General features: G+C 39.2%; 1 protein-coding gene across 5 annotated transcripts in view; it reads left to right on the forward strand.

Moving 5' to 3' along the window:
* Positions 1-15,798, forward strand: part of LRP6 (LDL receptor related protein 6) — a gene marked incomplete at its 5' end in the record, with an annotated part of 128,230 nt that overhangs the window by 56,138 nt on the left and 56,294 nt on the right. The gene's annotated exons all lie outside the window — the stretch shown is intronic.

Genomic DNA, 15,798 nt, shown 5'->3' on the forward strand with positions numbered 1-15,798 from the left:
AGCACAACCTTATAAGCTCTGTTGCAAAGAATTGGCACGTTAATACTTGCTAAATTTTAAGCTAGCTAGTGCTATCAGGTGCTTTTATCCTTCCCCAGACTCCTCCCTTTCCAAAACCATGATGTTGAATGTGCGTTCCTCTTTGAGGCATCTTGTAACTCACTAGGTTTCATCTCAGAACTAGAGAAATGAATTTGTGAGTGCTATTCTTAATTAGGTAAGACTATTAGCAGAAATTTCTGATTTTCTTAAGTTTTCTGTTTGGTCTCCTTTCCCTTTGTTACTGTGGTATTCAGAAATGCAGAGAATAATAGGAAAAAATAGATCATTGTATACAAATCTTTTAGTTTCTTGAATCGTAGGAGTTGGGAAACACATGGAAAACAATCTTTACAGAGACTATTCTAGAATGACTGGATTTTTTTTCCCTCTAATACTTCTATAATTATGATGTAATCCTTTCTGATCCAGTCATAGCTACTTCTTAATTAAAAATTCAACTGGTGCTTGATATATATACATTTATCCTTAGTTTGGGGTGTAACCCTCTTAATTACACAAGACCTGTGTCAGTACTGTTCACATACACAAATGAATTGCATTTAGTTTTTGCCCAGTTATCACAGGGATACGATATTTGAAATGATCCTTTACAAATTCTTGCGTTGCTTCATCTGTTTTATCTAAACATTAACTAGCATTTCTTATGCTCTTCATTCTGACATTTTAGTGACTTCTTTTAGGCAAACATCTGCCACAAAAAATTAGTCTCCCCCAAAACCCTTTAGTCGGCAAGATAGGTGTTTTTTTGATAGGTTGACTGGTTTGTACAAACATAGGCAACATGCATGAAACATCCACTGTGTTCATGTGGTACTAACTTTGAACTCTTATAGGACTTGAAAATTTGAAAATGTGTGTTGTTTTCTTTTTAACTTCTGCCTGTTAAGAGAACAAAAATTCATGCAGTAGTTTGGTAATTGTTCTTGATTAAGCAAGGTAGCAGCAATTGGATGCAATTTTAAATGTATGCACACAGGTATAAATAGTTTAAACAGCTTTTTCAGTTCAAAACATGGAGATGTGTGTGTATGGAAGATGTTGAAGGGATTGGGAGCACAGTTAGTGTTCTCAATTCTCCCAGCTGGAGACTGGGATTCAGGCAGAAGGAGGAGAAAGGACCAGTTGAATAATTGGCTGCATGGATAGTGTCATGCCAAAGGCTATGGGTTCTGTGATCTAGGACACACCTCTGAGAAACGAGAAGTGTTGACATGGGATGGGATGCAAATGACCAGGAGAGGCAAGAATGTACTAGGCAGCAGGCTGGCTAGGCTCATCACCAAGACTTTAAACTAGAGCTGTTGAGGGACAGAGAGCCAAAGGGCACTGTCACTTTAGGAGGAAGCAGGGAAAGACCTCAGATTTGTCCCAGAGGTTTGTAGGAGGGCTCCTCTAGGAAGGCAGCCCCTCTGAAAGCTCAGCTGAAATGCCTCTATACCAGTGCACACAGTGTGGGAAATAAACAGGAGGAGTTGGAAACCATGGTGCACTTGGAAAACTATGATCTTATTGCGGTTGCAGAAACGTGGTGGGAAGATTCACATAATTGGAATACCACCGTTGAGGGCTATAAGCTTTTTTGAAGGGATAGGCAAGATAGGAGGAGTGGGGGAGTTGCCCTCTATGTTAAAAAGCGGATAGACTGTGAGGAGCTCCTTCTGAGACAGTCAGGAGCAGGTTGAGAGCCTGTGGGTTAAAATTAGATATGGGGCCCACAAAAGACAGCTGGTATTTGGGGTCTACTGCAGGCCACCTTATCAAGGGGTGCATGTTGACAAAGCCTTCTTGCTTCAGCTGCAAGAAGTATCATGCTTTCAGACTCTCATCTTGATGAGAGACTTCAGTCAAGTAGATATCGGCTGGAAAAACAGCGTGGTGTGCTGAAAGCAATCTAGCAGACTCCTGAAGTCCCTCAATAATAACTTTCCAGTTCAGGTATTGGACAGATCGACCAGAGGTGAAGTGTTGCTGGACCTGGTGCTCACCAGTGTGGAGGAGATTGTTTAAGACATAAAGATTGGAGGCAACTGAGCTGCAATGGCCATGCCCTGCTTGTATTCATGATCTTGAGGAATGTGGGCCTGGCAAAGAGTCAGGATTCTGAACTTCAGGAGAGTGAACTTCAGGCTGTTTAAGGGAATTGTTCAATGAGATCTCCTGGGAAGATGTCCTTAGAGACAAAGGAGTGGAGCAAAGCTGGTTACTCTTTAAGGATGCCTTTCTAAGAGCACAAGAGCTCTCCATCCCTCAGAATAAGAAAGCAGGAAAAGGAGATAAGAAACTGACATGGCTTGGCAAGGGCCTGCTGGACAAATTGAGGGAAAAGAAGGCAGTGGAAACAAGTACATGTCACCTGAGAAGAATACAGGAATGCTGTCTACATATGCAGAAGATGGGATCAGGAAAGCCAAAGCACAGATGGAGCTGAGCAAGAGATGTGAAAAATATCAAGAAAGGATTCTGCTGGTTCAATGGTCAGAAGAGAAAGGCCAAGCAGAGTGTACCCCCTCTGAGAAATGAGAAGGAAGTACTGGTACAACAGTATAGAGAAGGCTAAGGTACTCAATGAGTTCTCTGCTTCAGTCTTCACTGGCAACCAGGTTTCTTATATTTCTCACATCTCTGAACCTCTTGGTGGGAACTGAGGGAGCAAACTCCCCCACACTGTAAGAGCAGAGCAAGTTTGAGACCACCTCATGAGACTGAATGTGTACAAGTCTATGAAGCCAGGTGACTTGCAGTCCAGGATCCTAAGAGAGCTGGCTGATGTGGTTGCTGAGCCACTCTCCATCATATTTGAAAAACTGTGACTGTCAAAGTCGCTGATGACTGGAAAAAGGGAAACATCACTTCCATTTATAAGAAAGGGAAGAAAGATGACCCGGAGAACTATAGGCCAGTAAGCCTCATGTCTGTGCCTGGGAAGATCATGGAACAGATCCTCCGAGAACACATGCTAAGGCATGTGAGGGATGACCAGGTGATCAGAGATCCTCAGCAATGTCTTCACCAAGGGAATGTTGTGCCTGACCAATCTAGTGGCTTCCCATGATAGAGTGATGACACTGATGGACAAAGGGAAAGTAACTTATGTCACCTACCTGGATTTTTGTAAGGCCTTTGACATGGTCTCTAAATTCGAGAGATATGGATGTGAAGGATAGACTATTCGGTGGATAAGGAATTGCTTGGAACGTCACTGCCAAAGGGTTGTGGTCAATGGCTCTATGTCCAGAAGGTGGGTGGTGATGAGCAGTGTCCCCCAGGGGTCAGCCTTGGATCTGGTACACTTTAACATCTTTATCAGTGACATAGATGATGGGATCGAGCGCATCCTCAGCAAGTTGTATGATGACACAAAGCTGAGTGATGCAGTTGATACAGCACAAGGAAGGGATGCCATCCAAAGGGACCTTGAGAAACTCAAAAGTTGGACCCATGTGAAGTGGATGAGGTTCAACCAAACCAAGTGCAAGGTGTTGGGGTAATTTCCAGATATGTATATCGACTGGGAAAAGAACTCCTTGAGAGTACTCCTGCTGAGAAGCACTTAGGGGTCTTAGTAGATGAAAAAACTCAATGTATGAAAAACTCAGCATGAACCATCAGTGTGCACTTGCAGTTCAGCCAGTGGTATCCTGGGCTGCATCAGAAAAGGGGTGACCAGCAGGGACAGGGAGGTGATTGTCCCTCTTTACTCTGTGTTTATGAGGCTATACTGGAATACTGAAGCCAGATCTGGGCCTCCCAGCACAAGAAAGATGTGAAGCTTTTGGCGAAGGTCCAGAGGAGGGTCATCACAAAGATGATCAAAGATGGAACACGTCTCCTCTGAGAACTGGCTGAAGAAGCTGTGCTTGTTCAGTCTGGAGACAAGAAGGCCTCAGGGGGATCTCATCACAGCCTTCCAATATTTAAAGAGAGATTTTAAGCAGGATAGGGTGGTGAGCGCTGGAACAGGGTGCCCAGAGAGGTTGTGGGTGCCCTGTCCATAGAAGTGCTCAAGGCCAGGATAGATGGGGCCTTGGGCAAGCTGATCTAGTGTTTGAGCTAGTGTTTGGCAACCCTGCTCATGGCAGAGGGGTTAGAAGTAGGTGAACCTTGAGAACCCTTCCAATCCAAGCCATTCTATGATTCTATGTTTTGAAGTAGTCTTACATTTGTTATTTATTTCACAAGAAAGCAAACTTAGAAAAAGAACTTGATATTTTGTGGCATTATGATCTTTTAGAAAGGAAAACAGTCATTTAAGGTTCTGTGCAATTAAGAGAATGGGATAGAAATTGTCATGTACAATAATGACTTGAGACTGTTGTTGGTTTTTGTTGTTTTTTTTTTTTTGCTGTTGTTGCTGCTGTTGTTTTTTTTTTAATTGTTTATTTGTTTTAAATTGGTGCTGATTAGCAGAAGGTTTTCAGAGTGTTCCAGGTAAAAATGGTTTGAGGCTAAAAACATAATGTGTATGTGATAAGAATGGAGTGATTATGAGACCAGACATGTATCAGAACTTCAAAAAGACTCATCTCAGCTGAAATGATTGCATGCAGGGCTCAGAGTGACTGCTTGCCACCTGAAAAATTGCAGGCCAAATGTGAGCCCCTCACACAAATACAAAATACTCACAGTTGGTGCACAGGCAAAATAAACAAAAATAAAACAAGTCAAACTCCAAACAGTAATAACAGTGAGAAGAAAATACAACTCCAAAATGACCACCTATATGATCACACCTCATCAAACCACATAATGTATTTGTCCCACAAGATAATTAGGTGACTTGTTTCCTTCTCGAGTCACCCTTTTTGTGCTCTCCTATTTACTGGGCAGGGAAAGAACCATTTTATTACAACAACATGCTGCTGCAGTTTGGCTGATTCCCTTTCCAATAGTGTGTGCGTATCAGGCTCTGCATTAAATTGTACTGCTTTTGCTAGCACCTGCTGGAAAGCAATGCATGATGTAGAAATGATTTTTGAAATGGTAATTGCGTAAAAAGAGTCCACTGACCAAAATCGATACCACCACCATCCAAATCTATATTTATGCTTTTCCCACAAAGCACAAACCTCCCTGTCTTATCTGGGGTCTCCAGTCTTTCCAGCTCCATAGCTACCTCGGTATTTCCTGCAGTCACTGCTGCATTTTCAGTCTTTTGCTTCAGACTCCTTTGTAGTTCTTCCTTCTCTGATAGCCTATTGCACAACAGTGTAAATATGCTTTTGGTATTTTGTTTTTATTGTAAATGTGTTTGTTATGTTCCCTATCTTTGGCTAACCTTGAAGTGATTCTTTCTAAAAACGAGGGCATTAAGGTGCTGATCTTCCTTGGAATAAGGGGCTGCACAGCCTTATTTGTCTGCAGGGAGCTGTATCTAATAGTTGTGCCTCATGACACAGCTGTAAAGTCACCTGGATCATTTACCTCACTCTGGAGTTAGTAAATAAATAATAAAGACCTGGATAGACAAGTAATTTAGATTTTAGATATACTCATTATTTTTTATGTATTCATTAAGAAGAAAATAATTTATCTAGTATTTAAATGTATTTTTTTAACTGGTACCAAAATTTATCGGTAATATTTCTGGGATCATGCTAGTATGTTACCATTTGAGAGAGAAGGAGAGCATAGTCTTTAGAGAGGAAAGTGCATATTACTTCCCTTACGTACTCAGAAGCACACACCATTTCTAACAGCATCTGTTTTTCCCTAGGCATCTGAGAAAGTTCTGAAGATTCAGAAAACTATCAACATTTCTATCCATGTGTTTTGTTTTTTTGTTTTAAATTATTCTTTGCAATTACATCATTGGGAAAAATGGAAAGAATTGCAGAAGTCAAGCTGTTCTACAATGAGTTTTTGTGTGCTATTTTTTTCTCTGCTGTGACCTCTTAGCCTCTGTCTATCTTGAGGAGGAAAGAAAAAGAGATCTTCTGGGGCTGTTTAAAGTGATTCTACTTTGTTACATTTTGCCTTTCAGTTACCCAATAAAAATTACCCTTTTCAATATGGTATTTTACAACGGCTAATTCTATATTTTGCCTCTTATCTCATTACTTTATCCAACTTTATCAATAACTGATTATCTAACATTAAAAGACTTTTTCCACATCTGCCAACAAAACAGCTCTTGAGATCTTCCTTCTAAGCTTCATAAGAAAAAAAAAGATAACCCAAAGCCAAAAACCAACACATTACCCTTTCAATCTGTTCTCCTAGTTACCCTCACACCCCAGTGTTCATGGGAGAAAAAAAGATCTGCTGTTATATCTATCCCTCCACCACAACAGCAGTCCCTATAGTTTCTGTCTACATGTTCCCTGTGCAGGCTTATTTTTACTTACTCCTCCTTTCCATCCCTCAATACACCCATTACTCCCTGTATTGTTTCACCCAGGCCTATCCCTTGCTTCCTGGCTGTGTCCCCTATGCACTCCTGCTGACAGCTGGACACAGTGCTCTTGGGCAGCTTATTTGATATGATTTCAGCTCTTCCTGTGTTTGAGTGGGTCGAATATAGTGGGTGGTGGTCCCTTGCATCTGTACAGTCATCCACGTGTTAAAGAAAACTTTGTAAAAATTGTATTAAAAAACAAACAAAAAAATTAGGTTTTTGATTCTCCATATTCCCAAAGGATTGACTAAGAGATGCAAAACATATGGTATAGGAAGGTTGGGGAGATGTATGCTTAACAAACACACTCAGAATGATCATGATCTTATTTTTATATGAAATGATATCAGAGTGGGATTAGGCCAGTTTTATTTCCCATCACCACCTTTAAAATCCCTTTTTTAAACTGAAGAGTCACTGCACTTAAGAATGGGGAATGACAGGAATACCATCACTTACTGCATAGTCTAACTTGAAACATACATTTTGGTTTCCTAGCTCATTTTTATGATTTTGAACTTCATTTTTAACTCATTATTCTAGCCGATGTTTCTATTTTTATGAATTAAGTTTATTTTTTTTGTGTTGCTAGCAAAATTACTCCTGCTTAAAACAGATTTTTTTTTTAATCTTTGTGAAGTGTCACTACTTCTTTTTCTGCTTTACCTTCTGTCAGCATGTCAGGGAAAACATATTTCTGGAAGACGGAGCCATTGAAGAAATAAAAAAGACTATTGTTATTAAAAGACACATAGTTTCATAAGATGTGCAGTGTTCTGGATCTGACTAGATTTGGTAACTTAGCAAAGGAAGCAGATGAGTAACGATAAGTTTCAAGTTGTCTGTAGTGTTGCTCAATGTGAAAGCTTAGTGTAGAGCAGTGTAACATGAGTTTTAATTGCTTTTGTGGAAGTGGGAAAGTTACCAGTAAATAACATTGCTACATCAAAAAAGTATTTCAAACAGTTCAAAGAAAACTGCTTTTGTGATTTGGATAGTGAAAGAAAATATGATGTAAATAGGTAAGGATTTTAATTAGTGTCACTGAGATAAATTTTGAAGTATTGAGATTCAGACAGCTTCCTAATATTTGGAATGAGTGAAAGGGGAATATTCTTGACATACTTCTATACCTGAGAGAAATAACTTCTTTTGTTTTTTTATTTGTGTAGTCTGATTATCATGTGTCAACACCTCGCACTACACAAGAAATAAAGTTTAAAGATGTATGTGTGAGAGAAGGCTGTTTATATGCATGGATGCTTGGCTTCTAACATGCAAAGGTCTGGATAGTGGCAGAGCAAAGTAGGCAGGTGGTAGGAATATGCAGGGGGATAAACAGAGTAGCCTGGATTTGTCACCTCTTTGGATAGGACCTTGGTAATCTTTTGCTAGAGCCTGTGAGCTTCTGCATCAAAATGAAGAGACACCATGACAGTATTGGCATCAGCACTCAGCAAATGTGTGGTAGGGTCGTAAATTCATGAGGAGATCTGCACAGCAAATTTTACAGTGATCTCTGCTAGCCCTAGGACTTACTAACATGACTACTCCAGGGACGGACTCAGAGTAAGGAGGAAGAACACAGTGGCGTGGCTGATGACTAATGCTCTTGGTTTGCCAGCGAGAGAAAGGAGCAAGCAGTTTTTCATGTCAGAATGTAATTAAAAAATGAAATTGGTGCACACAGGAGATGTGGGGCTTTTTTCTTTCCTTCTTTCTTTCTTTCTTTTTTTTTCCTGCTCTTGCCCTGCTCTTATCAGAGTGAACAGTTGCTTTTTGTGGGACTAATTAAACAAAACTGGATTGCAGATAGCTCTCCTGTGAGTAAAGTACCCAAGATAGGTTGGCCTGCGAAGGCAGCTCTTGAATTAATTTCTTTTCCTTTACCCTGCAGCAGCAGTTCTAATTAATAAGTTAACACATTACTGGCTGAAGGGAAATGCACTTACAAGGTCCCCCAGGAAGTGTTTGTGTATAATGAGATGGGTTTTGAGGCCACTGTAAGAAAACATACTTACAAAAACTGTTATAGGGCTGGGAAACTTTTGCAATGAGGTAAATGTTAAATTTGCACTCAAGCATTGATACTTATTTCCTGTTTTTAAGCATCGGATCAAATTGTCTGCCAGATCACAAATTTGATGAAAAGCTGAGAACGTTGTGTCCCTGAATTTAGAAGGATTTCTATTTTGTTGTGTATAATGTGTGCAGTATATGACCTTATGCGCAGGGAATAAAATACTGTGCTTTGTCTATATCTTTATGTATATTTCTGTGAGACAGAAGTGTTTAATACTTTCATTCATCAAGGAGAAATCTATGGTGATAAGTCTGTCTGTTTCAATACCTCATCACTGCAGGACAGTGCAGAAGACAAATAGTGCTCTAATTAAAGATGCTAGAGAAGCCTGCCTAAGCAGAAGTAATTAAATTATTTGGAAACAGTGAAAGGGTGAATTTCTTGGTTCTTCCCCAAGGCTTTTGAAATAAAATACTGGGAAGATGTAGCTTCAAAATGTCTGTGGCTGGCTGATGTGCATGTAGGGATAGGTTACACGTGTGTTGTATGTAGCTGGAGTCACTATGTCATGGATCTGCATATTTGTAGACACTTAATAAAAATACACAGTGCAAAGGGATTAGCCACAGTTCATCAGAGCTGCTTCTAAGACAGAACAGTGCATGCAGTGTTAGCTCACGATCACAGCAGCTGCAGGTTTATGCAGCCCATATAGCACCTTGCAGCCAGTGGATCTACCTACACACTGTCTCCCTGACTCCATCACTTCATCCTGCAGCTTTCCAGTCTCCTTTACTCCTGCAGAGGCCTTTAAACTACACTGCATGTCATGATGGTGTTTGACTGAAAAACGACCCACACAATTGACTCAACCACAGTCTTACATCTGATTGACTTTAAGGACAAGTGGGGTTTGAAGCTAGGCTTGTTATTTGCTGTGTGGCAATTGCAGCTTAAAGAAGAGGCAAAAGAAAAATGTATTTTGGTTTTAAAAGATATTTTTGTACCCCACGAGTAACATTTTCTGTCTACTTTCTTAGGTAATGAGAATAAAGCTTGTATTCTAGTAGGAGTATTTGAGCAAGGATTCAAGTTGAAATTCTAGCTTAATTTTCCAAGTTTGTTTTTGCTTAGTTGGTAGAAGAGGAAACCTTGTACTTCTAAGGAAACTGGATCTCCCTGCCCTGCCTTGTGGCAGCTGTGGTGTTGGGATGTTCAGTTCTCTGTTGGGTGTCCATCCTGCCTCACCTCACACTGCAGGATCCTCCGAGCACTTTGGCCACTTGCTATTATTTCCCATTTTTAATCAATGATAGCTTTGTAATTCTGGGGATTTCCTGAATGCTGTGATGTTAAGTGCTCTCTAGATGGAGAGAAACATTTTCTGCAAAACATTATAATTTGCAGTGTGCAAACATGTCCATAATATGCTGTCTTTTAATATATAATGAATGTTAAAAGCGAGGTTTAGAAAGCAAGCCTTTCTTTTTATAATTCTCTATGAAGAAAGGTAGGATGGAAATTCCAACGTAACAGCTTTTTTTTCAGATAAGAATGTAGCCCACAGTACTTTTAACTAAAAATTGACCTGGTATAGTGTAAGAAGAAAAATAAATGAAAATTTAGTAAATGCTGATATGAGCATCTCTGAAAAGCTTTTTCAACAGTATGTAGGTTAATATATAAGCTTTCACCTGTAGATTGTTTAAAGTTCCAGCTTTTCATATTGTATTTCTATTGAATGTCAATATAGTAAATATAATGAGAAAAAAATTGTGTTAGATAGCATTTTTCCTTATTTTCAGAAATTCAGTGTTCAACACATATGTAAGTGCAGCAAGGATGTGTCCTGTCTGAATAAAACCGGCATAAGAAAACTCAGTAGGAAAGTTAAACAGTGCTAGTATTTCCTCTGCCCATTTTTACTGCTATTAGCACATCATATTATGAGCCAAAAATGAAAACTTAAGTGTTTGCTTAATGTTATGCTCCTGTCCCAGTTCTTCACTGCTTATAACTCTAATCTTCAGTAATTATAGGGGTTGCATAGTACATTTCATTAATGTATTTCTTAATTTTGCAGGCGTAATTAATCTGTTGCAAATCTTTTAGCAAACAGTATGGAAGTATACCTTTGTTAGTAACGTATTTGATCCTTCTTTATTTCTCCCATTCAGTGATTCTCTGATAGCCTGAAAAGCAGTTACTGGCATTAATTCTTCAGGTTACTGAAAAAGAGATGCTTAGGTAACATGTGCAGTGGAGGAAGTGTGTATGTATGTATGTATATATGTATTAATATATGTCATTAAAAGAGACATATGGAAAATATGTGTATAGAAATATAAATATTTATGTTAGTGCATTAATGCATATATTTAAGGGAATATTTATATATTTGCTTGCATTTTCCATTTAAGCGTACTTTCCTGTTGGAGAATTGGATTAGTTTTTATGAAATTAAAGCATCTCAGATGAGTGGAAATGCTCAAACAGACTTCAGGCATTTCTGCTCTTTCTGCCCATTTGGCATGCTGGCTGATTGTTGTCTCAGGCTGTGGATGTGTATTCCACTACAGAACTTACCCCACTGATGAGCAAGGTTACTGTGACAAGACTGCCCTCAGATGCTCAGCAGCATCTCTTGACCAGAGGCTACAGTATTCTCGGGCTGCATAACTGAATTGCCCATGTGCACAGGGCCTAACTGCATGGTTCATTTATTTTTTTTCATTTACTCTTACGTCTTTACAACCATGCTCATTTTTAATGAGAGAAATGTAAAAGAGAGCTATAATAAAGATTTCTCTTTTTCTCACTCTTTAGCATTGAGAATATAGCAGTAAGGTAAACTACCTTAATATTTTCTAGTCTTCCCAGTTGTATTTGAAATTGGATTGCAAAGAGTCATATGGCAATAGATTTTGTTCTCTGTCTGATAGCTGAGGAGATGGAAATAGATATGGGATCCTCTAGAGAGAAACTTGAGAAATGGATTCAAACATAAATGTGAAAATTCTTGCTCCCTGCCACAAAGATTAAGTCCAGGTAGCCTCAGAGGTGAACAGAAAGGAATGCAGGAGGACTGCATGTTACTTATGTGCATATCTGTGTCTGTCACTGAAACCACACTAAGCAAGACTGTAATAAACATTGATATTTGTATACAGCATTGGACAGTGGACTCTGGATCTGAAGATGTGCAGATTTTCAAATATGTGGTCTTAGGAGTGGATATTGTTTCCTCTTTTTCCTCTTATTAGAGCTTCATTGAATTGTGAATTAGATCGATAACAACTCTATGACAAAATGTTTTTTCTTAGCTAGCTGTTATTTTAGCACAATGTTAATCCCGAATATTGAATGTATTCATTCAGTTGCATTAGACCCAGTATAGAGATGATTTTCGTTACTGTTGAGCTGTGATGCTAATGGTTTTGAGAAGTCATGCCAGGATAATTAGAGTACCCTAGGTATTCTGCAGTTATTTTGATCAGGTTTTGAAGTTAGATAACTGCAATGTAGCTACAATTGGAAGAATTTGCTTATTGAAATGTATTTTCTTGTTTTCTTTTGTTTGTTTGTTTTTATAGATATACAGCAGCTACAACTACATTTGCTATCATGCTTAGATCTAAACTGCTTTCTGTAAAAACTGTAGGAGGAAAATTCACAATTCTGATGACACTTTGTAATACATTGATTTTTTATTATTTTCATTCAGTGTGAATGATTCTTAAATTTTATAGCTATAATCAAACTTTCAATGTGAATTCTATTAATACTTAAAAAAAATAGAAAAGGGAGTGGGGTGATCTGAGGAAATTCTGGTTTTGATGAAGGGTATAAATTTGAAGTCTGTATTTCAAATAAGTGTATTATTTGTATGAAATGCACATTATCCTAAAGCAGAAGCTTTTTGTCATTGTTGTAACGCTGCATAGGTGGTCTGAATTTTCTTGTATTTGTTCCATTTGAGAGTTCGGTAGCACATTTTGTCATTTCTGTTCATTGTTTATTATTTGTTTTCTTTTTCATAAGCTTTACCAAATATTTCACATCTCTTCAACAGAATAAGAATACAACAAGGGTGAATGTATTTAATTTGTTTCTGTATTTTCTTCAGGCAATAGAAAAGTCTTTAGTATAACAGGTGTTTATTTTAATTGCAATTCTGATTTCCGCAATGATGATATAAATATTTCTATTTAGGAAATCATGATCTACAATACATATGGAATTTAATTTCTGTGGAACCATCTTGCTTTCTCTCTTTTCTCTCCCCAGCTTCCTTTTCACAGAGTCATAGATATTGAAAGGGGTTTTTGGAGGTCATCTAGCCAATCCCTCCTGCTAAAGCAGGTTCCCCAGAGTAGGTTGCACAGTGAAAATGGTCCAGACAGGTTTTGAATATCTCCAGAGGAGACTCCACAACTTCTCCAGGCAACTTGTTCCAAGCTCAAAGTACCTCAAAGTATAGAATTTTTTTATCATGTTCATATGAAACTTGCTGCGCTCCATTTTCTGCTCTTTGTCCTGTTGCTAGGTGTCACTGAAGAGAGCTCCATCTACTTGACACCCTCTCTTCAGGTATTTATAAGAGTTGAAGAGTCTTCTCCGGGCTGAACACTCCCAGGTCTCTCAGTCTTTCTTCATGCCCTTCTTCAGGCCCCTATTCATCTTTGTAGGCCTCTGTTGGACTCTCTCCAGTAATTCCCTATTTGTCTTGAACTGAGAAGCCCAGAACTGAGCACAGTATTCCTGGCTTCACCAGGGCAGAGTAGAGGGGGAGAAGAACCTCCCTTGACCTGTTGGCCATGTTCTTTTTAATGCACTCTAGGATACCGTTGGCATTTTTGGCCACGAGGTCACACTGCTGGCTCAACCAGTTGTTCATGAGGACTCCCAGGTCCTTCTCCCAGGAGCTTTTTTCCTGGATATCAGCCAGTACCAATGCATTCTTCTTCTGCATTTCCTTCCCATCCAACTAAACTGACTAGAAATTGTGACATTTTAAATGTCAACCTCCATCAACATTTTTAAGGTAAATTTGTGTAATTCTATTTCTGGCCCAGGGAAGATTATTAAAGTTACTGCCTGTTTAGTACCATCTAATATGCAGGCAATTTGCATACTGTTGAAGCCCTAGAGATGTCCCCTGAGCTCATAACATTACTTCTCATCTCTCACTTTCTCCTCATCTCCAGTGTCTCTCATTATCAGAGCTAATAGGACAAGTGCAGCAGTTTGAAGAAGCTGAAGAGTAATGAAACACTGTGCATTTTGCTTTTGTGTCACTCACTGAAATCAGGCCTGAGCTGAAACATAAAGTCTGAAGGTGTGCCAGCACACAGCTGTCAGATTGTTTTGGCCCAGTTACACCCACAGTGCCTCAGCTGGTGGGTTGGCCAGTGTTTTCATTAGTGAGGCCAAAACCACAGAGACCTGGCTGATCTTTGACCCCAGATGGGGAATATGCTGGGGAATATCAGCAGTACGCAGCAGTCAGATGCTACAGCTCGACATTCCTTTCCTGTTTGTTCACTCAGGTTTATAATGCTAAGACAGAGGTCCTTTCCTCACCCACCAGAAACAAAGCTTTGCAAATCGTAATGCAAGCCATGGTAGAGTGCAGTTACTTCACAACAGCTGTAGGAAGGACTTCCCTTGCTTTCTTCTCTAGCCTTGTTGTTAGGTGCTTGTCTCTCCAGCTGTTTTCCCTCTTCTTCACATCCTGGGTAGGCTGTGGAGCCATCACAATGGGGAGGGCCTACAGAGCACAAACCAGCTTCTAATTCTTTGCTGATATACGTGGTGTGTCTGCTTCTCAGCAGACCACTTGTGGCACTTGTGTTTGTTCAGAGGTAAAAAAGCACTTCTAATTTTCTTAATAGGAAGTAAGCTATCACCTTGTAATGGCTTGATGGAAACTGTGTATGTGGGTTATGTATTAGTAGTAAAGCTCATCTTAATTAAATGTGAATAATATGTGCTATCGTATTCAGGCCCAAAGACATTTTTATGTGACAGTTCCTTATAGCTACTAAGAAAAACATGATGTGATTGCTTCAAGGCATTGCCATCAGCTATTTGCTACTCCTGAATCTCACTAGACCAGGGCTGGTTTAAATAATGTTGACAGCTTACCTTATGCTACAAGGACAGATGGTTGTCCAAAAGTTAGGCAGTATTTATTGCAATCAGAGATTGATTCTTACTAGGAACTGGTGGGTAATAATCACATCTGAATATCTCAGAATTTTGGAATGAATAGCAAGGTATGAATCAGAAAAAAATGCAGGTTCTCTTGTCTGTGAATTGCTCTTTGGTGAAGGCTTGGTCATTAGAGGGTTAGTCCAGAGCTGTGGACCTTTATTGCATCTATCCCAGATGACAGTCATCATAAAGACTTAGATACTCACCAGTCCTGCTCTAAAGTGAAATTATTCAAATTTGAAGGCATTTAGAGTTTGGGGTGGGGTTGGTAAAAATGTTTATTGAATTTGAATGCCTTTGTTCTTGGTGCAGGAGTATGCTTCGTCACTATGGCTTCACTGTTTGGCACGTAGATTTCAGCTGTAAATTACATTACAATAGTCTTTTGTAAGATGCTTATTTTGTGCATTTCATTAGGAGCAAATATATACCTGACTCCAGACAGAGATAAGAAATAAAAGATATGTCCTACTTTCTAGTCTAAAATATCATCTGAAATTTTGCTTGGTGTAGAATTGGAACACTGAAGCGACAAGTAATGGAATGTATGTGTTTTTCTCAAGAGTGAAAAAAAATAGAAACCTTAAAGATAATGCAGAATCTTTTTGCAGAAGCTAAGGTGAAAGAGCTGAAATGACTGCTGTCTCTTTGTACTTGGAATCATTGGCAGATTATACCTTCAATTTTCCTGCTTTAATATACTCTTCTGTTATATTTTAGCAGAAAATAGTTGGAAAATAAGATTATTTTTATCCTCTACTAAACCAGTTCTCTTACTGACTTCCTGGCAGAAAAGAGGTAGATAATGTGTGGCTGTTCTCTCAGTAAGTATACAGATAATGACCTTCTTCCCCGCAAGAAGAAAACTGGGCGGATGGTGATCATAGTATGCTCTATACTTGAAGAAGTATTAGAGCTATGTGTCAGTCCCATAGGGTTTTAGTCCATGAGATAGATGTCTGGATCCATTCAGTGGGAACTTGTGTATGTGTGAATGCCTGTGCGCCCTCACTATTAAGAAGAAGGATGTTGGAAGAAGCATTTGTCTAAGTGCTACTTGTGTGACCCTGCTTTGAGTACGATGTTGGTCCAGATGTTCTCT

Source organism: Tetrao urogallus, assembly GCF_951394365.1.
Source record: "Tetrao urogallus genome assembly, chromosome: 1".
In the NCBI taxonomy this organism is placed as follows: Eukaryota; Metazoa; Chordata; class Aves; order Galliformes; family Phasianidae; genus Tetrao; species Tetrao urogallus.